Consider the following 25,434-nt stretch of genomic DNA (forward strand, 5'->3'; position numbering starts at 1 on the left):
AGTGGTGCAATCTTGGCTCATTGCAACCTCTGCCTCCCGGGTTCAAGTGATTCTCCCACGTTAGCTTCCCCAGTAGCTGGGACTACAGGTGCATGCCACCACGCTCAGCTAATTTTTGTATTTTTTTAGTAGAGGCGGGGTCTCACCATGTTAGCCAGGATGGTCTCGATCTCCTGACCTCATGATCCACTTGCCTCGGGCTCTCAAAGTGCTGGGATTACAGGCGCAAGTCACCATGCCCAGCCTGCATTGATAATTTTTAAACGAACATTGTAAAGACCTAAGTTAACTTATTTAAAAATTATGCTTGGATTTCCGGAGCAAGATGGCCAAATAGGAACAGCTCCAGCCTCCAGCTCCCAGCGCTAGCGACATAGAAGAGGGGTGATTTCTGCATTTTCAACTGAGGTACCGGGTTCATCTCACTGGGGAGTGCCAGGCAATCGGTGCTGGTCAGCTGGTGCAGCCCGAGCAGTGAGAGCTGAAGCAGGGCGAGGCATCGCCTCACTTGGGAAGCGCAAGGGGGAAGGGAATCCTTTTAGAAACTGAGACACACAACACCTGGAAAATCGGGTAACTCCCACCCTAATACTGCACTTTACCAAGGGTCTTAGCAAATGGCACACCAGGAGATTATATCCCACACCTGGCTGGGAGGGTCCCACACCCATGGAGCCTCCCTCATTGCTAGCACAGCGGTCTGAGATCTAATTGCAAGGCAGCAGCGAGGCTGGGGGAGGGGCGCCCACCATTGCTGTCTTAAGTAGGTAAACAAAGCCTCCAGGAAGCTCGAACTGGGTGGAGCCCACTGCAGCTCAAGAAGGCCTGCCTGTCTCTGTAGACTCCACCTCTGGGGACAGGGCATAGCTAAACAAAAAGCAGCAGAAACCTTTGCAGATGTTAATGACCCTGTCTGACAGCTTTGAAGAGAGCAGTGGATCTCCAAGCACAGAGGTTGAGATCTGAGAATGGACAGACTGCCTGCTCAAGTGGGTCCCTGACCCCTGAGTAGCCTAACTGGGGGACATCCCCCACTAGGTGCAGACGAACACCTCACACCTCACATGGCAGGGTACACCCCTGAGATGAAGCTTCCAGAGCAAGAATCAGACAGCAGCACTCACTGTTCAGCAATATTCTATCTTCTGCAGCCTCTGCTGCTGATACCCGGGCAAACAGGGTCTGGAGTGGACCTCAAGCAATCTCCAACAGACCTACAGCTGAGGGTCCTGACTGTTAGAAGGAAAACTAACAAACAGAAAGGACACCCACACCAAAACCCCATCAGTACGTCACCAGCATCAAAGACCAAAGGCAGATAAAACCACAAAGATGGGAGAAAAGCAGGGCAGAAAAGCTGGAAATTCAAAAAATCAGAGCGTATCTCCCCCTCCAAAGGAACGCAGCTCATCACCAGCAATGGATCAAAGCTGGACGGAGAATGACTTTGACAAGTTGAGAGAAGGCTTCAGTCGATCAAACTTCTCAGAGCTAAAGAGGAACTACGTATCCAGCGCAAAGAAACTAAAAATCTTGAAAAAAGAATGGAAGAATGGATAACTAGAATAATCAATGCAGAGAAGGCCATAAACAAACTGACAGAGATAAAAACCATGACAGGAGAAATACATGACAAATGCACAAGCTTCAGTAACCAACTCGATCAACTGGAAGAGAGTATCAATGATTGAAGATCAAATGAATGAAATGAAGCAAGAAGACAAGTCTAGAGAAAAAAAAAGGAAAAAGAAATGAACAAAGCCTCCAAGAAATATGGGATTATGTGAAAAGACCAAATCTACGTCTGATTGGTGTGCCTGAAAGTGACGGGGAAAATGGAACCAAGTTGGAAAACACTCTTCAGGATATCATCCAGGAGAACTTCCCCAACCTAGTAAGGCAGGCCAACATTCAAATTCAGGGAATATGAAGAACGCCACAAAGATCCTCCTCGAGAAGAGCAACTCCAAGACACATAATTATCAGATTCACCAAAGTTGAAATGAAGGAAAAACTGTTAAGGGCAGCCACAGAGAAAGGTCGGGTTACCCACAAAGGGAAGCCCATCAGAGTAACAGCAGATCTCTCGGCAGAAACTCTACAAGCCAGAAGAGAGTGGGGGCCAATATTCAACATTCTTTTTTTTTTTTTTTTTCTGAGATGGAGTCTTGCTCTGTCACCCGGGCTGGAGTGCAGTGGCCGGATCTCAGCTCACTGCAAGCTCTGCCTCCCAGGTTTACGCCATTCTCCTGCCTCAGCCTCCAGAGTAGCTGGGACTACAGGCACCCGCCACCTCGCCCGGCTAGTTTTTTTTTGTATTTTTAGTAGAGACGGGGTTTCGCCGTGTTAGCCAGGATGGTCTCGATCTCCTGACCTCGTGATCCGCCCGTCTCGGCCTCCCAAAGTGCTGGGATTACAGGCTTGAGCCACCGCACCCAGCCTCAACATTCTTAAAGAAAAGAATTTTCAACCCAGAATTTCATATCCAGCCAAACTAAGTTTCATCAGTGAAGGAGAAATAAAATCTGTTACAGACAAGCAAATGCTTAGAGATTTTGTCACCACCAGGCCTGTCCTACAAGAGATCCTGAAGGAAGCACTAAACATGGAAAGGAACAACCGGTATGAGCCATTGCAAAAACATGCCAAAATGTAAAGACCACCGAGGCTAGGAAGAAACTGCATCAACTAACGAGCAAAATAACCAGCTAATATCACAATGACAGGATCAAGTTCACACATAACAATATTAACCTTAAACGTAAATGGACTAAATGGTCCAATTAAAAGACACAGACTGGCAAATTGGATAAAGAGTCAAGACCCATCAGTTTGCTTTATTCAGGAGACCCATCTCACATGCAGAGACACACATAGGCTCAAAATAAAGGGATGGAGGAAGATCTACCAAGCAAATGGAGAACAAAAAAAAGCAGGGGTTGCAATCCTAGTCTCTGATAAAACAGACTTTAAACCATCAAAGATCAAAGGAGACAAAGAAGGCCATTACATAATGGTAAATGGATCAATTCAACAGGAAGAGCTAACTATCCTAAATATATATGCGCCCAATACAGGAGCACCCAGATTCATAAAGCAAGTCCTTAGAGACTTACAAAGAGACTTAAACTCCCATACAATAATAATGGGAGACCTCAACACTCCACTGTCAACATTAGACAGATCAATGAGACAGAAAGTTAACAGGGATATCCAGGAATTTAACTCAACTCTGCACCAAGTGGACGTAACAGACATCGACAAAACTCTCCACCCCAAATCAACAGAATATACATTCTTCCCAGCACCACATAGCACTTATTAGAACATTGACCACATAGTTGGAAGTAAAGCACTCCTCAGCAAATGTAAAGGAACAGAAATGATAACAAACTGTCTCTCAGACCACAATGCCATCAAACTAGAACTGAGGACTAAGAAACTCAATCAAAACCGCTCAACTACATGGAAACTGAACAACCTGCTCCTGAATGACTACTGGGTACATAATGAAATGAAGGCAGAAATAAAGATGTTCTTTGAAACCAATGAGAACAAAGATAGAACATACCAGAATCTCTGGGACACATTTAAAGCAGTGTGTAGAGGGAAATTTATAGCACTAAATGCCCACAAGAGAAAGCTGGAAAGATCTAAAATTGACACCCTAACATCACAATTAAAAGAACTAGAGAAGCAAGAGCAAACACATTCAAAAGGAGCAGAAGGCAAGAAATAACTAAGATCAGAGCAGAACTGAAGGAGATAGAGACACAAAAAGCCCTCCAAAAAAAAATCAATGAATCCAGGAGCTGGTTTTTTGAAAAGATCAACAAAATTGATAGACCACTAGCAGAAAAGAGAGAAGAATCAAATAGACGCAATGAAAAATGATAAAGGGGATATCACCACCAATCCCACAGAAATACAAACTACCATCAGAGAATAAACACCTCTACGCAAATAAACTAGAAAACCTAGAAGAAATGGATAATTTCCTGGACACTTACACTCTCCCAAGACTAAACCAGGAAGAAGTTGAATCCCTGAATAGACCAATAGCAGGCTCTGAAATTGAGGCAATAATTAATAGCCTACCAACCAAAAAATGTCCAAGACCAGATGGATTCACAGCCGAATTCTACTGGAGGTACAAGGAGGAGCTGGTACCATTCCTTCTGAAACTATTCCAATAAATAGAAAAAGAGGGAATCCTCCCTAACTCATTTTATGAGGCCAACATCATCCTGATACCAAAGCCTGGCAGAGACACAACAAAAAAAGAGAATTTTAGACCAATCTCCCTGATGAACATGGATGCAAAAATCCTCAATAAAATACTGGCAAACCGAATTCAGCAGCACATCAAAAAGCTTATCCACCATGATCAAGTGGGCTTCATCCCTGGGATGCAAGGCTGGTTCAACATTCGCAAATCAATAAACGTAATCTAGCATATAAACAGAACCAAAGACAAAAATCACATGATTATCTCAAGAGATGCAGAAAAGGCCTTTGACAAAATTCAACAGCCCTTCATGTTAAAAACTCTCAATAAATTCGGTATTGATGGAACGTATCTCAAAATAATAAGAGCTATTTATGACAAACCCACAGCCAATATCATACCGAATGGGCAAAAACTGGAAGCATTCCCTTTGAAAACTGGCACAAGACAGGGATGCCCTCTCTCACCACTCCTATTCAACATAGTGTTGGAAGTTCTGGTGAGGGCAATCAGGCAAGAGAAAGAAATAAAGGGTATTCAGTTAGGAAAAGAAGAAGTCAAATTGTCTCTGTTTGCAGATGACATGATTGTATATTTAGAAAACCCCATCATCTCAGCCCAAAATCTCCTTAAGCTGATAAGCAACCTCAGCAAAGTCTCAGGATACAAAATCCATGTGCAAAGCATTCTTATACACCAGTAACAGACAAACAGAGAGCCAAATCATGAATGAACTTCCATTCACAATTGCTTCAAAGAGGATAAAACACCTAGGAATCCAACTTACAAGGGATATAAAGGACCTCTTCAAGGAGAACTACAAACAACTGCTCAATGAAATAAAAGAGGACACAAACAAATGGAAGAACATACCACGCTCATGGATAGGAAGAATCAATATCGTGAAAATGGCCATACTGCCCAAGGTAATTTATAGATTCAATGCCATTCCCATCAAGCTACCAATTATTTTCTTCACAGAATTGGAAAAAACTGCTTTAAAGTTCATATGGAACCAAAAAAGAGCCTGCATTGCCAAGACGATCTTAAGTCAAAAGAACAAAGCTGGAGGCATCATGCTACCTGACTTCAAACTATACTACAAGGCTACAGTAACCAAAACAGCATGGTACTGCTACCAAAACAGAGATACAGATCAATGGAACAGAACAGAGCCCTCAGAAATAATACCATACATCTACAGCCATCTGATCTTTGACAAACCTGACAAAAACAAGAAATGGGGAAAGGATTCCCTGTTTCATAAATGGTGCTGGGAAAATTGGCTAACCATAAGCAGAAAGCTGAAACTGGATCCTTTCCTTACTCCTTATAGGAAGATTAATTCAAGATGGATTAGAGACTTAAATGTTAGACCTAAGACCATAAAAATCCTAGAATAAAACCTAGGTAATATCATTCAGGACATAGGCATGGGCAAGGACTTCATGACTAAAACACGAAAAGCAACGGCAACAAAAGCCAAAATTGACAAATGGGATCTAATTAAACTAAAGAGCTTCTGCACAGCAAAAGAAACCACCATCACAGTGAACAGGCAACCTAAAGAATGGGAGAAAATTTTTGCAATCTACTCATCTAACAAAGGGCTAATATCAAGAACCTACAAAGAACTCAAACAAATTTACAAGAAAAAAACAAACAACCTCATCAAAAAGTGGGCAAAGGATATGAACAGACATTTCTCAAAAGAACACATGCATACAGCCAACAGACACATGAAAAAATGCTCGTCATCACTGGCTATCAGAGAAATGCAAATCAAAACCACAAGGAGATACCATCTCACACCAAGTTAGAATGGCAATCATTAAAAAGTCAGGAAACAACAGGTGCTGGAGAGGATGTGGAGAAACAGGAACACTTTTACACTGTTGGTGGGATTGTAAACTGGTTCAACCATTGTGGAAAACAGTATGGCGATTCCTCAAGGATCTAGAACTAGAAATACCATATGACCCAGCCATCCCATTACTGGGTATATACCCAAAGGATTATAAATCATGCTGCGATAAAGACACATGCACACATATGTTTATAGCGGCACTATTCACAATAGCAAAGACTTGGAATCAACTCAAATGTCCATCAGTGACAGACTGGATTAAGAAAATGTGGCACATATACACCATGGAATACTATGCAGCCATAAAAAAGGATGAGTTCGTGTCCTTTGTAGGGACATAGATGCAGCTGGAAACCATCATTCTCAGCAAACTATCACAAGAACAGAAAACCAAACACCACATGTTCTCACTCATAGGTGGGAACTGAACAATGAGATCACTTGGACTCTGGAAGGGGAACATCACACACCAGGGCCTATCATGGGAAGGGGAGAGGGGGGCGGGGAGGGATGGCATTGGGAGTTATACCTGATGTAAATGATGAGTTGATGGGTGCTGATGAGTTGATGGGTGCAGCACACCAACATGGCACAAGTATACATATGTAACAAACCTGCACGTTGTACACATGTACCCTAGAACTTAAAGTATAAAAAAAAAAAAAAAAGAATTATGCTTGTATGAAGACCCAGTAGGCAAGAAGTTATAGCATTTGAATAAAGAAAAATCTGTTTAACCAGCATTTAAAAAGTAATAACTGGGCGGGTGTGGTGGCTTACGCAGCTAATACTAGCACTTTGGGAGGCTGAAGTGGGTGGATCACTTGAGGCCATGAGTTTGAGACCAGCCTGGCAAACACGGCGAAACCCCATCTCCACTAAAAATACAAAAAATTAGTTGGCCATGGTAGCGTGCACCTGTAATCCCAGCTATTCGGGAGGCTGAGGCAGGAGAATCACTGGAATCCAGGAGTCTGAGGTTGCACTGAGCCAAGATCGTGCCACTGCACTCTGGCCAGAGTGCAACTCTGTCTCAAAAGATAAAACAAGTAATAACTAATATTTATTGAGTTATTTAATGTTCCAGGTACTATTATAAACACTTTATGTAAACAATTATGTAACTTTTTTTTTTTTTTTTTGAGATGGAGTCTCGCTCTGTCACTCAGGTGGAGTGCAGTGGCGCAAGCTTGACTCACTGCAACCTCTACCTCCCGGGTTCCAGCGATTCTCCTGCCTTAGCATCCCGAGTAGTTGAGATTACAGGCATGCGCCACCACGCCAGGTGAATTTATTTTGTATTTTCAGTAGAGACGGGGTTTCACCATGTTGGCCTGGCTGGTCTCGAACTCCTGACCTCAAGTCATCTTCCTGCCTCAGCTTCCCAAAATGCTGGGATTACAGGCATGAGCCCGCATCCAACCTTATGTAAATGTTTATTATGGAGAATTTCACACTTAAGAAATAAAAAAAAAAGCAAAAAGAGCTTACATATGTGCATTATCCACTTTCAACTATTTATCAACATTTAACATTTTGCTTTATTTATCTATCACTATCATTCCTCCCACTCATTCTTTTTCTGGAGTAATTAAATATCAGATGTTCTATAATTCACCCATACATATAACATTCAAAGCTTTTAATATATATTAGCAATTTTATTGCTTGACAAAAAGTAGATATTGTTATTATTCCCATTTTATGTATGTATAAACTGAGGCAAACAGTACGTGACCCGTGGGGCTCAGGACTCAAATCCCGGAGTCTGACTGCAAAGCTTTCTAAGTATGTCATTTCTGAGATTAGGCTGTGGCTTCTGTCTGGGGTGCCCTCTCTCTCTCTCTTTCCTGGATCACTAGTTCTTGAGGAAACCAGCTTACATGTCCAGCAGTACCCCCATGCATGGTGAGAAACAGGGCCTCTAGCCAACAGCCAGTTAGGAACTGACGGCTAACAACAACCACATGAGAGCGTTTGGGAGCAGAGTCTTCATCCCTTATGGAACTTATATTTCAGTGGGCAATATAGATAATGAACAAGTAAACAAATAAGCAAACAAACAAAAAAGAGAGAGATATGTATGTATGTGTATATATGTAATGTAGTTTCAGGTAGTAATTAAGTCATATAAAGAGAAATAAAAGAGTGTGTGATGGAGTGGGAGATACTCTTTTTGATGGAGCAATAAAATAAGGTATATCAGTTCTTTTACTTTTGGTACAAATAAGAGAAAACCCAACTGAATGTGGCCTAAACCAAAAAGGAAATTTATTATATCACATAACAAGTCCAGAGGTAGGAGGGCTCACAGTTAGTAACATAAGGATATCATCAAGAAACCAGGTTCTGTCTACTTTGCTATCCTTGGTATATTAGTTTTGACTCCAAACAAAAGAAAAATAGAAATTCTGGGGCAGAGTAAGTTTTTAGCTGAAAAGATATAATTTGAATACAATTTTAGTGTAAAGTCTTGAGTATTTACACGTTTATAGGTATATAAAAAGAAGCACAGACTTCTGAAGCCTGTGTCTCCGACTAAAGGCAAGGATGGGACCTCTAAAAGCAGAAACCACACATTTTCACAAGGAAAAATGATTGCTTGGTTTAAACAACCCCTTGAATTGTCAGCTCAAAGTTGGTTGGTTATAGTGGAGTTTGGCACAGCTGACTGTCATGCCCCAAGTCAGTTTGTTGAATCCAGATGTACAGGCACAAATTTATCATCAGGCAGCTTTCCTACTGACTCTGATGAGCTTTCTGAAAAGTGGTTACTCTGGTTCCATCTTCTGGAGCTCTGGTTATACAGTGTGCAAATCTGAATGCACATACTTAAAGTTCAGCAAAAATTTATTGTATTCATCTTTTCATGGATATAAGATGGCTGCAGCAGTTCTAGATGTCAGATCCAGATACACAGTATTAAAGGGCTATCTTGTATTATGCTGTAACAGTGATTTATTGAGTCTTCATTAATCCCTTTCAGCAGTTAAGACTGGATATATACAAGATATTATGTACTGAATTAAAAATGCAACATTCTTTGACCCTCCAGCAGTGAAGCAGTAAAATATTGGTCAGAATGAGAATCATGGGTAGGTCTAATTATGCAGGAACAGGAGATTCTAAATAAGTTGCCAAAGAAATTAATTTTGCATCAGATTATCTTCTTTTCCAGGCAAATGTTGTCTAGGGGCTGTGTTTACATAGCAAATAATCCCTGAATTCCAGGGCTGTTGTGTGATTACTGAACATCTTAAAGAGCTTACTTCCCTGCACCGCCTCCCCTACAAGATTCATGTCAAGTCCTGTCTAACTACCTGTACAATACTTGAGGAGGAAAGTGGGCTTTCAGTAACCACACACTTGGGATAAAAGTAGAAAATAAAGGCCAGGAATCATGGCTGTTTCCTCCAGAGAAAATACTAGAACATATTTAAACTCGCGGGGGTATGCTCTCTCTGGGGAATTTGCCCTGAGACTATTCTGATACATGAATTAGGAGTATGTTTGGTGATAGTTTCAACATACTACATACGCTCTTTATAATTTGGAAAGAGTGGAGAAAACAGGAAGGGATTGTTAGCCTAGAAAAAAGTTTGAAGGAGTGAGGCGGGATCTAGGGGCCACACAGACAGACCAAGCCAGTTTCATGAGTTTACCTGGGGCCAGGTTGAAATGGTTGCTTTCAGAGCTCCTGTAACTGGTTGAACCACATCTCTGCCTCAGGTTTTCTATAAATTTCATTCATTATTGCAACTGGCTTGCTATCACCTAATTCAATTCTTCTTCAGTGAATCTGGCAGTGTACTTCTTAGAAACAACATGAATGATGGCTTAAACCAGTTTCATGTTGAATGTCCCTTCCTGGTTTAGTTCACGTTTTGGGACTGTTTTTTACATAAGCGGCAATATATCCCTTTTAAGATATTTAGAAGCTTTATAGTCCAGTTTAAATTTTGGTTAGCAAGCTATACAGTTTAGATGGGCAAAGCAGATACAATGCCAGCATCACATTTATTCATTCAAGAAATGTTTACTGAGTGCCTGCTATGTGCCATAAGTAAGACAGCTGTCTCTTTAAGGTTTTAATAACACCTGTTTAGCAATTATTCTTTATCGCTATTGGAGCTGATAGATGCTGTCTGGCACAGTAGAATTTATTTTAGGAATATATGCATATTAATCATGTTTCTGACCTATAACATAATAGTTCACACTCGGCCGGGCGCGGTGGCTCAAGCCTGTAATCCCAGCACTTTGGGAGGCCGAGACGGGCGGATCACGAGGTCAGGAGATCGAGACCATCCTGGCTAACATGGTGAAACCCCGTCTCTACTAAAAATACAAAAACTAGCCGGGCGAGGTGGCGGGCGCCTGTAGTCCCAGCTACTCCGGAGGCTGAGGCAGGAGAATGGCATAAACCCGGGAGGCAGAGCTTGCAGTGAGCTGAGATCCGGCCACTGCACTCCAGTCCGGGTGACAGAGCGAGACTCCGCCTCAAAAAAAAAAAAAAAAAATAGTTCACACTCATCAACATTCAAATATTTTTATTCAACCAGCCTGGGCAACATGGTGAAACCCTGTCTCTACCAAAATTAGCTGGGCATGGTGACACACGTCTGTAGACCCAGCCTGAACCTGGGGAGCTGGAGGCTGCAATGTGCTGAGATCACACCACTACACTTCAGCCTGGGCAACATAGCGAGATCCTGTCTCAAAAAAAAATAAAGGCTAGAGTGCAGTGGTGTGATCTTGGTTCACTGCAGTCTCTGCCTCTCCAGGGTCAGGCAGTCCTCCCACCTCAGCCTCCTTAGCAGCTGGAATTACAGGCACATTCCACCAAACCTGGCTGATTTTTATTTTTATTTTTGGTGAAGACAAGGTCTCATTATGTTGTCCAGGCTGGTCTAGAACTCCTGGACTCAAGTGATCTGCCCTCTTCGGCCTCCCAAAGTGTTGGGATTACAGGTGTGAGCCACCATGCCTGGCCAAAATTTTTTTAAAAAATTTGAAACCGGCCGGGCGCAGTGGTTGACGCCTGTAATCCCAGCACTTTGGGAAGCCGAGGCGGGTGGATCACGAGGTTGAGATCGAGACCATCTTGGCCAACACGCTGAAACCCCATCTCTACTAAAATACAAAAACTTAGCCGGGTATGGTGGCATGTGACTGTAATCCCAGTTACTTGGGAGGCTGAGGCAGGGGAATCACTTGAACCTAGGAGGCTGAGGTTGCAGTGAGCTGAGATCGCGCCACTGCACTCCAGCCTGGTGACAGAGCAAGACCCCATCTCAAAAAAAAAAAAAAAAAAAAAATTGAAACCATACATGCAGGCTCACACATATAGACAAAACCCTCTTTTGACCCACCCGTTTCTACTCTCCTTTCCTTACCACAGAGTTGCTATTCCTACCATCTTTACTTTCCACCCTCTTGGGCCCACTTAGATTAGGCTTTCATTCCACCAAAATTGCTCTTGAAGACTGCCCTTAATGATACCAAATTTAATAATCCAATTTCATTCTTCCTAACAGCACTTTGCATGGTTGATCATTCTCTCTTTTTTGAAATATTTTCTATACTTTGGACTCCACGACACCATTCTCTTATGGTTCTCCTACGGTTCCGGTTGCTCTGTCTCCTTTGCTGGTTCCTCCTCGTTTACCTGACCTCTAAATATTGGAGGGACCTGGGCTTATATACTGGCGTTTTGCTTTTTTGTTTTTATCTGCCTATCTTATGATCTCATCCAGTCCTATGAATTTTTTATCTTTATTTTTCAATTTTATTTTGTTAAAATAATACATACACATTTAAAAAAGTTAAGTAGTACCAAAAAGGTTATGATAAAATGAAGCATTTCCCTTCCCTATCCCTCTCTACTTTTTTCCCTCCTTCCTAGAGATAACTAATTTTTTATGCTTCTAGCTCTCTCTGGCATTTATATCTCTACCCAATTTGTAAATAATAGGCATATATTACCTTTAGCTACTATCTATCAGCTTCATATTGTAGTACATGAGAACTTGTCTGTCTTACAATGCCATTCTGTCTTCTGCTATCCTTAATCTTCTCAATACAGTTACAACAGTTGGTCAAATCAATAATCAGTGTTTACATTATTACATATATGTGAATATAATTCCCAGTAGTGTCACAGTGTTTTATGATTGTGTTTTTGATATATCTTCCAGTTTGCTATCTGCTGGAAACCCATTCACCATTCTTAAACTTGATTTATGGTTTCTTTCCATTGTCGAATCCAATCTGATTCTTTTTAAAACATGCTCTTTTGCTTGTTATAGTTTCCAGTTTCCTGCTGAAATTTTCAAGCATAACTTTCGTGTCCTTTAACATAGTAAATATAGTTGTTTTATTATTTGTGTTTAATAATTGCAATATCTGGATTCTTTCAGGGCTATTTCACATCACTTATTTCTGTTGGTTCTTGTTAACTAGTCTTATGGGTTCTAGTTAGATTCTCTGGGTCCTTAATCTGTCTTTCTATATTTAGATTTATTCCCTATTTGGTGAAGCATATCCATCAAGTTAAAAGTATGTTACAATGGCAGAAACATGGTAAGGACAGCAGTTGACATGGCTATCTCTCATATCACACTGCCCCAATCAGGACTGCTGTGCAGTTGTCGTTTTAACATCACGACTTCACCACCCGCATGGAGAGTCTTTTCCTTTTCTCTGTGTTGAATCTCTTACATTCTGTATTCCGTATTTTCTTCTTTCTCAGATGACTCTCTCATCTTAGGACAGGCAATGTGATTGCGTGATGTAGTAGACAGAATACTGGTTCCCTAAAATGTCCACATTCTAATCTCTAAAACTTACAAATATGTTTCCTGAAATGGCAAAAGAGACTTTGAAGATGTGATCACATTAAGAATGTTTAAATTGGGAGATTATCCTGGATTATTTGGGTGGCCACATGTAGTAATGAAGGTCCATATAATAAGATAGTAGGAGGTATATATGTGCATGTGTATGTATGTATGAGAAAGAGACAGACAGAGACAGTGAGAGATAGAGAGAAGAGAGAGCCACACTGGTTTTAAATATGGATGTATGAAGGAAGGGACCACAAGACAAGGAATGCAAGCAGCCTCTGGCAGCAAGGAAGATAAGGAAATGGATTCTCCTCTAGAGCCTCTGGAAGGGAAACAGTCCTGCTAACATCTTGATTTAGGAATTCTGATCTCCAGAATTGTAAGAGAATAACTTTGTGTTATCTTAAGCCACTAAGTTTGTAGCAATTTGTTATAGCAGCAAAGAAAATCAATATAAATGATAATTTTTTCAGATTTTTTTTTGAGACGGAGTCTCACTCTGTCACCCAGGCTGGAGTGCAGAGGCGTGATCTTGGCTCACTGCAACCTCCACCTCCTGGGTTCAAGCAATTTTCTTGCCTCAACCTACCAAGTAGCTGGGATTACAGGCACCCACTATCACACTCGGCTAATTTTCATAGTTTAGTAGAGACAGGGTTTCACCATGTTGGCCAGGCTGGTCTTGAACTCCTGACCTCAAGTGATCTGCCCGCCTTGGCCTCCCAAAGTGCTGGGATTACAGGTGTGAGCCACCATGTTCAGCCTAATTTTGTTCAGATGTTACAAGTGTCTATAGTCAATCTTCACATCGCCAGTTTGGTTGGTTATAGGACTCTAGGTTGGAAGGCATTATCCATCACATTGAAGACACTCTTCCACTGTCTTCTTCTTTCAAATGTTGCTGAGAAGCCCAGAGTCATTTTTATTATCATTCCTTGTACATGGCCCATTTTTTCCCCCTCTCCAGACACTTAGAACATTATTGTTTGGAGGAAGGGAGGCAAGATGGTGCACTTCCGGGTTCTTCATCACCAACATTTCCCGCGCGTGGGAAAATGCAGCCAGTGCCCAGGGAGGGTGCAGACCAACCGGGCATGCGCCAGGTGACGTCAATCCGAAGAGACCAAGATTTACTTGGTCGCACCTGCGGAACGCCCCCCGACATGCCCATGCCCCGCCTATTGCCCTCCCGCTCCTAGAAAAGCCACTCCCGGCAGACGCGCAGGGCGGACTTCCCAGCCCCCCCACTCCTGTCGGGACTGCATTAGGAACTCCCCCCGAGAGCTCCATAGGCGACTCTGTCGGTCTCCTTTGCCGGAGGCCGACAGACCTCTCCCTCACACCTTCTTCCCTGAAGCTAGGTGACCAAAAATAAATTTGCAGTTTTGCTCCTACCCTTGCCTACTCGCTGGTTCTTTTGTGCCCGCTCTGGTGGTCTTAGGAAAACAAATCAATTATCTCTTCGTCTCTAATGTTCTGATATTGCACAATGTATGGGCCTATAAGAGTAGAAAATTCCATGTCAGAAACCTGATGCTTTAAAATTCCATAAATATAACAAAAACACCAGCAAAAAATTGGGGAAAATATTTGCAACTTGAAAAATAAAAAGAGTTATTACTCTTACAATAGAAAGTACTCTTAGAAGAAAAAATAAATTCTCCAAAAGAAATATTCAAAATAGCAATTTAAAAGAGTACTTCTGTAGGTCTAGAACCGGAAGGGAAAAAAAAGGAAAAAAGTACAAAAGTGTACCAAAAATCAGCTAAGAAACAAGTAAAAAAAATCCATAGCCTTACTAGAAATAAAATAAATGCAAATTAAAACTGTGAGAAACAATTTTTCACCTCTTTAATTGGTGAAGATTAAAAAAACCTCAAAATAGCTAATGTTGGTTAGATTTCAGTACTTTTATACACTGTTGTTAGAAATGCAGTCAACCATCTTTTCTAGATGAGGCAAAATTTCATAAGCCAGATCAAAAGCTTTTAAAAATGTCTACATTAGGCCAGGTACAGTGGCTCAGGCCTGTAATCCCAGCATGTAGGGACTGAGGTGGGAGGATCACTTGAGCCCAGGAGTTGGAGATTAGCCTGTGCAACATAGTGAGACCCTGTCTCTACAAAAAATAAAACAATTAGCTAGGCATGGTGGATGTGCCTATAAGTCCTAGCTGCTTGGGAGGCTGAGGCGGAAGGATCATCGGAGCCCAAGTGTTTGAGGCTACAGTGAGCTATGATTGCACCATTGCACTCTACCCTGGGTGACAGAGTGGGACTCTTGTCTCAAAAAAAAAAAAAAAAAAAAAAAAAAATCAGTACTTGGAATTTATTGCAACAAAATACTAATGAACGACACATGAGCATAAACAGTTAGCTACCATCTTGGCCATTTTGTTTACAACATTAAGAAAGTGGAAACAGGTCAGGTGGGGTGATACATCTGTAACCCCAGTGCTTTAGGAGACTGAGGCAGAAGGACTGTTTGAGGCCAGGAGTTCAAGATCAGCCTGGGCAACATAGTGAGGCTCCCTACCTCTACAAAGAATTTGAAAATTAGCTGGGCATGGTGGTGTCTGCCTGTAGTACTAGCTACTTGGGAGGCTGAAGCAGGAGGATCATTTGAGCTCAGGAGTTTGATGCTACAGTGAACTATGATTGCACCACTGCATTCCACTCTGGGTGATGGAGTGAGACCCTGTCTCTCTCAAAAGAGAAAAGAAAAAAAAAAAAAAAAAAAGGAGCAGAAACAACCTAAATACTCAACAATAGAAAATTGGCTTAAATCACTCCCATGGCAATGGGATGTTTCAGCAGTTTTAAAGCTAATTAAAAGGCCACTAGCCTGAGGTTGTCTGTGCACCCTGAGCCCTTACATAAGCAAGCTGAAGCCTTATGTATGTATGTATGTATGTACGTATTTTTATGAGATGGAGTCTCACTCTGTCACCCAGGCTGGAGTGCAGTGGCATGATCTCAGCTCATCGCAATCTCTGGCTTCCGGGTTTAAGCGATTCTCCTGCCTCAGCCTCCCGAGTGGCTGGGATTACAGGCACACGCCACCACACTGGGATAATTTTTTGTATTTTTGGTAGATGGGGTTTCACCATGTTGGCCTGGTTGGTCTCAAACTCCTGACCTCAAGTGATCGGCCTGCCTCGGCCTCCCAAAGTGCTGGGATTACAGGTGTTGGCCACTGTGCCCAGCCCAAAGCCTAATTTAGAGGTATTTCTTATAACTGACTTAAATAGACAAACAAAAATACAGCCCTAACCAATCACAAACAGCCATTGAGTGAATTGGCTATATAACTAGGGGTCTCCCATCAGACTACACCCAAATAAGGCAAACACTTAGCTGTAGAAATTCAGGTAATTTCTTTACTCTTCTGTGTTCAGCCTATAAAAGGTAGCTGCTTCCAGAGCAGAGCCCATAACCTCTTTTGGTCTTGGTGCTTCCCAATTCATGAATCATTCTTTTACTCAAATAAATGTGTTAATTTCATTTAAAGTATATATATATATATATTTAACAGCTAGATATAGTATTAAATTTATCATATAGAAAGTGGTCAGTATTGGTAAGAGGTTGACTCATGGGGAACTGAAATTAGATTTGGTGAGAAAAAAAATCTGCACTCTGTCCGTCATTTATTAATAGAATGTTTTCTTTCTAGAGATGAACTATTTCTACTTCTAAACATTGAGGAGATACAAAGAAAGGCTTTTGGCTAGACATGGTGGCTCACACCTGTAATCTCAGCACTTTGGCAGGCTGAGGCAGGAGGATCACTTGAGTCCAGGAGCTCAAGGCCAGCCTGGGCAGCAAAAAGCAAGACCCCATTTCTATTTAAAAAAAAAAAAAACAAGAGGCTTTCAGCAATGATAGTGATAAAAATTACAAAAAAAAAAAAAAAATAGCAACAGTAACTAACATTGAGTACTTACTGTGTTCCGGGCAACCTGTCAGGTATTTAATATATTTTATTTAATTCCCACAATAGTCCTTTGGGTAGGTAGTATTCTTTATCATCTTTAGGTGTGAAGACTGAGGCTTGGAGATGTTGAGTGAACCACCTAGAGTGACACAGCTGAAATATTGTAGTTAGAATTTAAAATCTGGCAGTCAGGATTCCAGACATTCTTATCCACTGGACTGAACTGCCTCGATTAAGTAAAGCATCTCCATTAGTGGAGATCCCCTAGTAGCCCTTTGTTCTGGGAGACACCCCAAAGGTTCATTTTAATTAGGTAGATGTAAGAAAACACAGCGGAAGGCTGTAGCTGGACATGTGGGAATTGACAATGAAGCTCTTTTCATCATTTTCTTTGGTACAAGAAGTTCAAAGGCTGCTGGGAGAAAGTCAGCAAATTTTCCCAAAGACTAAGCTTCTAGGAAGGCAGTTACTGAGACCCCTGATCACTTCCTTTAGGAGGGTTAATGTTATTCTATCACCTCTGCACTGAATTGGCCCTGACCTGACAAGGCAGCAAAAGACAGGAGAAATTCACCATGGAGAGGGGAGCCTGGACTGTTTATCTGGGCTTAACAATCCTGGCTGCAACAACAAGTTTCTAGCTCAGTTCCTACAAATTTTACTCTAGCATCACAGGTGAGTCCTAGGAAAAAAGCCCTTTGTGTTTGTAACTTTGGAACCATAGAGTGCCAGAGCATTTAAATTTTTTTTTTCCTTGGTGACAGAGTCTCGCTCTGTCACCCAGGCTGGAGTGCAATGATGCAATCTCGGCTCACTGCAACCTCTGCCTCTAGGGTTCAAGCGATTCTCCTGCCTCAACCTCCCGAGTAGCGCGTGATCCACCTGCCTTGACCTCCCAAAGTGCTGGGATTACAGTCAGGAGCCACCGCACCCGGCCCAGAGCATTTAAATTTTAATAGCTCCATCTTGTGAAAGGTCTTGCTACAGTAAACATTCTGTGTCTCAACAGTGACACCTTGTGGGACAGAGGAGGCAGAGGCTGGGGTCTGTTTGGACTGGAGTAGTTTTCCATCTTTCTCCACCACCACGCCCGGCTAGTTTTTTGTATTTTTAGTAGAGACGGGGTTTCACTGTTTTAGCCAGGATGGTCTCTGCCAGCCTCGGCCTCCCAAAGTGCTGGGATTACAGGCGTGAGCCACCGTGCTCGGCTCCATCTTTCTTAAAGTCAGTTATAAGCAGGATTGATCCTTTGGGCTCTGTTCTTGAACTTAACATGAAAAGGACAAAAACATATAGAAAACATGATGTACTGTGTACACCTAATCAATTTAAATGTTGAGTTTTGATTTTACTCATAATTCATTAAACATAAAGATTAAAAGTAAAATAATACACTACTTTTCATCTAACAGGTTAATATATATAAAAAAGTAGGATAGAATTTAGTGTTAGTGAGGGTATATGGAAATTATCAAAAACTGTTACTGGAAATAAAAAATCATGCAAAAAGTTGGAAGATAATCTAGGATAACATACATCCAAATTTAAAATGCGCATACTCTATAATCCAGTAATGCCATCATTAAGAATTTAGGAGTGTTGCCAGGCGCGGTGGCTCATGCCTGTAATCCCAGCATTTTGGGAGGCTGAGGTGGGTGGATCATGAGGTCAGCAGTTCGTGACCAGCCTGACCAACATGGTGAAACCCCATCTCTACTAAGAATACAAAAATTAGCTGGGCATGGCGGCGGGCGCCTGTAATCCCAGCTACCCAGGAGGCTGAGGCAGAAGAATAGCTTGAACCCGGGAGGTGGAGGTTGCAGTGAGCTGAGATGGCGCCATTGATTGCACTCCAGCCTGGGCAACAGAGCAAGACTCTGTGTCAAAAAAAAAAAAAAAAATTTAGGAGTGTTTTCTAGTGATTTTTTCGTTTGTTTATTGTATCAATTAGGATGCAGTCATTTGTAAAGAACAACAACAAAAAAAACCCAATTCAAACATGTTTAAACAATGGAGGGGATTTATCAGGCAATGGACTGAGATCTCAGAAATAGAGTGGTCTTCACCTGGGGTTTCACTCAGCATCTCAGAGACATCATCATCTACCCTGTTTCTTTCTGTTTTCTGGCTTCTGGGACATCAGGCTAATTTCCTATCAAAGTTAAAAGATGGCTGACAACAACTCCCAAGGTATAGTGGACATACGTTTTCTTTATGGCCGCAAGGCACCCTGAAAACCTTTCCTATGGAGAGTTCTCCATCTTATAAGTTCTTATTTCCTCAATGTGAAATTCAGAAATTCTGTTTCCCAGTCTCCTTTGCAGCTCTGTGAAATCTGGGGACATGAAGATACAAGCACCATGCAGAAACCCTCCTTGCAAGAGTGGCAGTACTATCTCCAGAAGCAGCAGCTGCAGAGGTTCAGGTGAAAGTCCCTAGGGCCCAGCACCCTTTGCCAGTGGGGTATTTGTGCTCATTGGGAGCAACAGTGGTGTTTTCTTTGGAGCAGTTCTACAATAGGATAAATTGTTGTGTGGCCCTAAAGGCAGATTCTGTGGTCTTCCAGAGAGTCTATGGACTCCCTGAGATCCTTTAATAAATTTGCTTTCTGCTTAAATTATCCACAGTTCATTTATATTGTGTGCAAGGACCCTAATACACAGAGATACGCTTTTTCAGCCACATCTAGAGAGACTGGCCACTTTCAGAAATTCCCTCAAAAGAGCTAAGAAGCTTCCTTCTCTGATATCTCTGGCAAACCTCTTTTTATATCTCTATAGTCAGAATTGGGTCATGTTTTTTCTTTTCTTTTCTTTTTTTTTTCTGTACTACTGGGGCTTGAGGACGGGATTATGATAATGATCTAAGGCCTGAGCCACATCCTTATCCCTTAAGACTTAAGACAAAGAACAAAGAGGGAGAGGTGAGGACATCCAGGTGAGATCAGGATACTAACTTCAGAGAGGGGTGAATGGTTGAAAGTATATGGGAGGTAGAAGAACCACAACACCTACCAGACAGCAACTTACATCAAACCCCTTGAACTTCCAAGCTTGCTCCTCACATGTGTGGAGAAGTCTGCATCAGCCACTCTATCATGTTGCTGTTGGTCACCACCTGGAACATCTGGACAGAGTCCCCAGGATAGGATACAGCTTCCTTTCCATGGGGCTAGTCACATTCTTTGCTGTCTTGTTTCTTCATTCTGCCTTTAAGGAGGGTTGGGTTAAAAAAGAAAATGGCAATAACTTTCTCTTTAGTTTAATGGAAAATTCCTCTGGCAGTTCGCCCCTCATTGATGTACTCCACTTCCTTATTTTTCTCCCCTATTCTTAGGAGCCAATATCTCTGCAACAATGCTTCCTTCTCACCTCTCAAAGCAAGACTTTACTCATTCTTTGGAACAACCCATCCCTTGCAAATAGATCAGACTATACCCCTAGCAGTCTATTTTTCAAAAATTGGAGCCTGTTCTGAGCAATATGCTTTTTAAGTGAATTTTACCCTTAGTGCTAGTGACATTTGGGATTGGATAATATTTTTGTTATGAGAGACTGTCCTGTGCATTGTAGAATGTTTAGAAGCATCTCTAACCTCTATCCACTAGAGGCTAGTAGCATCCTCTCCCACTAAGTTGTGACAACCAAAAATGTTCACTGGAGAGCAAAATTACCCATTTGACAACAAGTAAGCTAGAATAATACTCTGGGGGAGAGTGTGCTGGATAAGGGTAGAGGAGTTCTCTCATATTCCAAGTTAGGATGGAGTACGTGGGGAACTTTATTTAGGTTTCACCAAAAAGTAAAGGACAGGTGAAGGAACCCACGTCTCCTGTGAGTTATTAATGAACTTATTTGTTCTCCTGACTGTGCTGCAGGAGACTGCTGAATCACCATTTCCCAAGGACAAATATTAATTTTCATAGAGAGTACAGCCTAACCACAAGGTAGAAGATACTTTCCCATCTGTCCATCTGTCCTATAATTTCACAAGGCCATCTCTCTCTCTCTCTTTTTTTTTTTTGAGATGGAGTCTCGCTTTGTCACCCAGGCAGTAGTGCACAATCTCAGCTCACTGCAACCTCTGCCTCCTGGGTTCAAGTGATTCTCCTGCCCCAGCCTCCTGACTAGCTGGGATTACAGGCGCCTGCCACCACGCCCGACTACTTTTTTTGTATTTTTATTACAGACGGGTTTTCACCACGTTGGCCAGGCTGGTTTCAAACTCCTGACTTCAAGTGATCTGCCCTCCTTGGCCTCCCAAAGTGTGGGGATTACAGGCGTGAGTCACTGCTCCCAGCCATGGCCACATCTCTTATAATGAGGTATGACAAATTATTATTCAGCACAGACTTCATCCACCAATCTTGCTTTCAAATGTATCTTCTTTGGATCATCCCTGAGTAATATTTTTAAAAATTCCCTTAGCTACTCACAGAGTTGGCCAAAGATGAGAAATTATTACTTGGAAATGTAATCCTATAGTTTTTTTTTTTTTTTATGATGGTGGTTGCTGTTACTTGGTACACAGGTATTTTGGGTTATCTGATCCAAAAGTGTGATATTTCAAACTTTTATCTGTACTGTGGCTTTTAGCTACATTTTTTTTTTCTGGATAATTTTAGCTTTTAGCATTATGAAATGTCCTTAATTACATTTAAGCCTTTTTGGTCTGAATTGTCTGATATCAAAAGAACGACCCTGCATTCCTATTATTTCCATTTGTCTGGTGTTTTAGTTAGTCCAGGCTGTTATAGACTGGGTGGCTTCAACAACATTTATTTCTTACAGTTATGGAGGATGTGAAGTCTAAGAGCAGGGTGCCAGCATGATTGGGTTTTGGTGAGTGCCCTCTTACTGCTTTGCATAAAGACACCTTTTTACTGTATCCTCACGTAGCAGAGTGAGAGAGGAAGCAAGCTCTGTTGTGTGTCACTAATCCTATTCATGAGGGCTCTGCGCTCACAACCTAATTACCTTCCAAAGGTCCCACCTCCAAATACCATCGCATTTGGAACTGAGCTTCAAGAAGTGACTGTTGGCCGGGCGCGGTGGCTCATGCCTGTAATCCCAGCACTCTGGGAGGCCGAGGCAGGCAGATCACGAGGTCATGAGATCCAGACCATCCTGACTAACACGGTGAAACCCCGTCTCTACTAAAAATATAAAAAGTTAGCCGGGCATGGTGGTGGGCGCCTGTAGTCCCAGCTACACAGGAGGCTGATGCAGGAGAATTGCATGCACCCGGCAGGCGGAGCTTGCAGTGAGCCAAGATCGTGCCACTGTACTCCAGCCTGGGTGACAGAGTGAGAATTTGTCTCAAAAAAAAAAGAAGTGACTGTTGGGGGTACACATTCAGTCCACAGCACCTAGTTTGTCTATTTGTTTCTATTTAGCCTTTCTGAATCATTTTGTTTTAGGTATGTTGCTTGTACGTACCATAATGATAGTGTATCAGTTAGCTTCTGTTGCGTAACAAACCATACCAAAACTTAGTAGCTTAAAAACCAGCCATTTATTTAGTTCATAATTCTGTAGGTTGGCTTAACATTTCTGGTCTACATTGGCTCAGCTGATCTCTCAGGTGCTTGCTTATGTGTCTGAGGTCATCTAGGGTATTGCCTGGTGGTTGGATGATCTAAGATAGCCTTTGTTCATATGTCTGACAATTAGCAGACTGTCGATTAGGGCTAGGAGAGTGACTCAACCACGTGTCTCATAATCCAGCAGGCAAGACGGCACACATGGAGGTCACAGGGTTGCAAGTGCAGTAAGAGAGGACAAACCATGATGACTGAAGTGTCTGCTTACATCACAACTGCTAATGCCCCATTGGCCAAAGCAGCTCACATCAACAACCCAGACTTAAAGGGTGGAGAAAAAGACTCCACTTCCTGATGGGAAGATCTGAAATGTCATACTGCAAAATCATGACAAAGGGAGAGGAAGAGAGTATGGCCAATTTTATAATCTATCACATTGGGTTTTCTTTTGTGAGTCATTTTAGAAGTCTTTTTCTTTACTTCCTTTTTTCTTTACTTCCTTCTGCTATTCAATTTTTCAGCTTTAAGCGACATTCATTGATATCATTTAAATATCTTTTGACTCCCATCAATCACCTATTTACCAATAAATTTACTTATTTTACTTTTCCTTTCTGATGACTGCAATGTACTATGAAATGGATCCAAAAAGCAACGTAGATTTATGGGTGGATAGAGGGAAGATCAGACGGACAGATATGAGATAAAGCATGCATAGTAAAATGTTAATGTTAGAATCTAGGTGGTGGGTAGGTGGGCATTCACTGCAAAACTCTATGCTGTGTCTGAAATTTTTAAAATGAACTGTGAAGTTGAGGCAGGAGAATCCTTTGAGTACAGGAGTTTGAGACCACCCTTGACAACATAGGAAGATTCCGTCTTTACAAAAAAATACAAAAAATAGATAAATAAATAAGCCGGGCATGGTAGTGTGCACCTGTAGTCCCAACTACTTGGGAGGCTGAGGTGGGATAATTGCTTGAGCCTTGGCCTGGAAGGTTGAGGCCGTCGTGAGCTGTGATTACACCACTGCACTCTAGCCTGGACGAAAGAGCAAGACCCTGCCTCAAAAAAAAAAAAAGAAAAGGAAATACTGGAAGAAAAAGAACATAGGAGCCACCTTGAGGGTGTTCATATTAGTCAAATCTTGGACAATTTAAGCATCAAAATAAATAATAATAATGGTTTATAATCTACTAAATTGAATAAAAATCCATGGGTTCATGCTGGTATAAACATATAAATGAATAAATAAATATGGGAGAAAAGAAATTCTTCTTCTAGAATAATGTCAGCTAATAGATATAGGCATAATAAGGAATAAGAAAATTGTCATTTTGCAATCATCATAGAAATACTAGATTCATGCAAGAATCATCAAAGTATGCTAAAACTAGTGGAAGAAAGTTTAATGTGGAACAGCATTTTATATAGCCTCAAATTATATTCCCACAAATTAGTTGTTAATTACAAAGGGAAAAGAGTAATTTTTCCAACGAGAAACCTGGTGGTTTTCATTCTATCTAATCATCCCTCCAACCTTTTTTTTGGTTTCTATTGGATCTTCCTCCTGCGGCCCTCCACCCTCTCCTTATTCTGGGCTAGCTGTACTTTTTGCTTGCTGCAGAGCTGCCATTTTACGACTTTCCTTAACTGCTTTCCTAGACGTCCTCCTATGAACTATTTGCTGAACTACCTTACATAAGGGTGGAATAAAGACCTCTGTAAATATATACAATGGATTAATAGATTGGTCATAGAATTCTCTTGAATTACATTTTGTTTGGCACACAGTGGAAGCTCCAAAAATATTTGCTGAATAACTCAGTCTGGCCATTCAAGTGTTACCAAAACTTTGTACCAAGAAGTTTGTGGGATTTGGTTTTCATTTCAATTGTGAAATGAAATTGCACACATTTTGTATATATGTTTACTTTTCTTCTTAAAAATTTATCTTATTACAGTGTTCTACATGTTCAAAAAAACTTCTCTATTAACAAACTATAGACATGATATCTGAAAGTAATCTTTATGCATAATTTTCTTCTAAGAAACTCAAATGTGCTTTATATGAAGAATCACTAATAACCATTTACTTACTACTCTCTGCTACTAAGTCTTGAAAAGAGAGCTAATGTATGCCTAAGGGAAAACCGATTAAAGAAACATTCTTAAGAAACATTCTTTTTTTTTTTTTTTTTTTGAGACGGAGTCTCCCTCTGTTGCCCAGGCTGGAGTGCGGTGGCCGGATCTCAGCTCACTGCAAGCTCCGCCTCCCGGGTTCACGCCATTCTCCTGCCTCAGCCTCCCGAGTAGCTGGGACTACAGGCGCTCGCCACCTCGCCCGGCTAGTTTTTTGTATTTTTTAGTAGAGACGGGATTTCACCGTGTTAGCCAGGATGATCTTGATCTCCTGACCTCGTGATCCGCCCGCCTCGGCCTCCCAAAGTGCTGGGATTACAGGCGTGAGCCACCGTGCCCGGCCCAAGAAACATTCTTATATAGCTCCAAAAACGAATTAACAACAACAGTCAGGGTGAAAGGGGAGGGTGCTCCCTTTAACTTGAAATGCTTAAACAAATACTGAATTTTAGTGAAAATGGGAGTCTTGAAATGTATCCTTAATGTCCAGATACTCACAAGATAACTTTCAATTATCCAGAATTATTTTTTACTCTATAGAACAATTCTTCCAAAATAGTGCATAAATTTATTCTTAGAAGTTATCTCATTCAAGTAAAGTGACTCTCACCCAAGAGAGACACTGGTAGCAAAGGGTAATAGTTACTTAAATAGCAGTGAAACCGATACTAGAGAACTGCCAACTGATGAAAATTTAATCAGCAGTATATGGGATTGGAATGGGCTTATACAGGGAGTAATTCTGAATATAAGGTGTTCAGTAGTTTCTATTTCTTTAAAATTTTCTGTACAAAGTGGAAAAAATTTACATACCCATATTTGAAAAATGGGTAATTTTTCTTTCATTCATCAATTTTTAAAGGTAAATATGCTA

At 41.4% G+C, this 25,434-nt stretch overlaps 1 long non-coding RNA gene across 2 annotated transcripts in view; it reads right to left on the bottom strand.

Annotated features, from left to right (window-relative positions):
• Positions 1-25,434, bottom strand: part of LOC111544252 — a 49,441-nt gene that overhangs the window by 20,110 nt on the left and 3,897 nt on the right. Inside the window, exons 2-3 of one of the 2 annotated variants that reach the window (XR_002732085.3) lie at positions 19,906-20,085; positions 16,893-17,029 (exon numbers count right to left, since the gene is read on the bottom strand). This is a non-coding gene — a long non-coding RNA (uncharacterized LOC111544252). Of the gene's footprint in view, positions 1-16,892; positions 17,030-19,905; positions 20,086-25,434 lie in introns of those variants that run through there. The other variant, XR_002732084.3, reaches the window with a different exon arrangement.

The sequence above is a fragment of the Piliocolobus tephrosceles genome, chromosome 2 (genome assembly GCF_002776525.5).
Source record: "Piliocolobus tephrosceles isolate RC106 chromosome 2, ASM277652v3, whole genome shotgun sequence".
Taxonomy (NCBI): Eukaryota; Metazoa; Chordata; class Mammalia; order Primates; family Cercopithecidae; genus Piliocolobus; species Piliocolobus tephrosceles.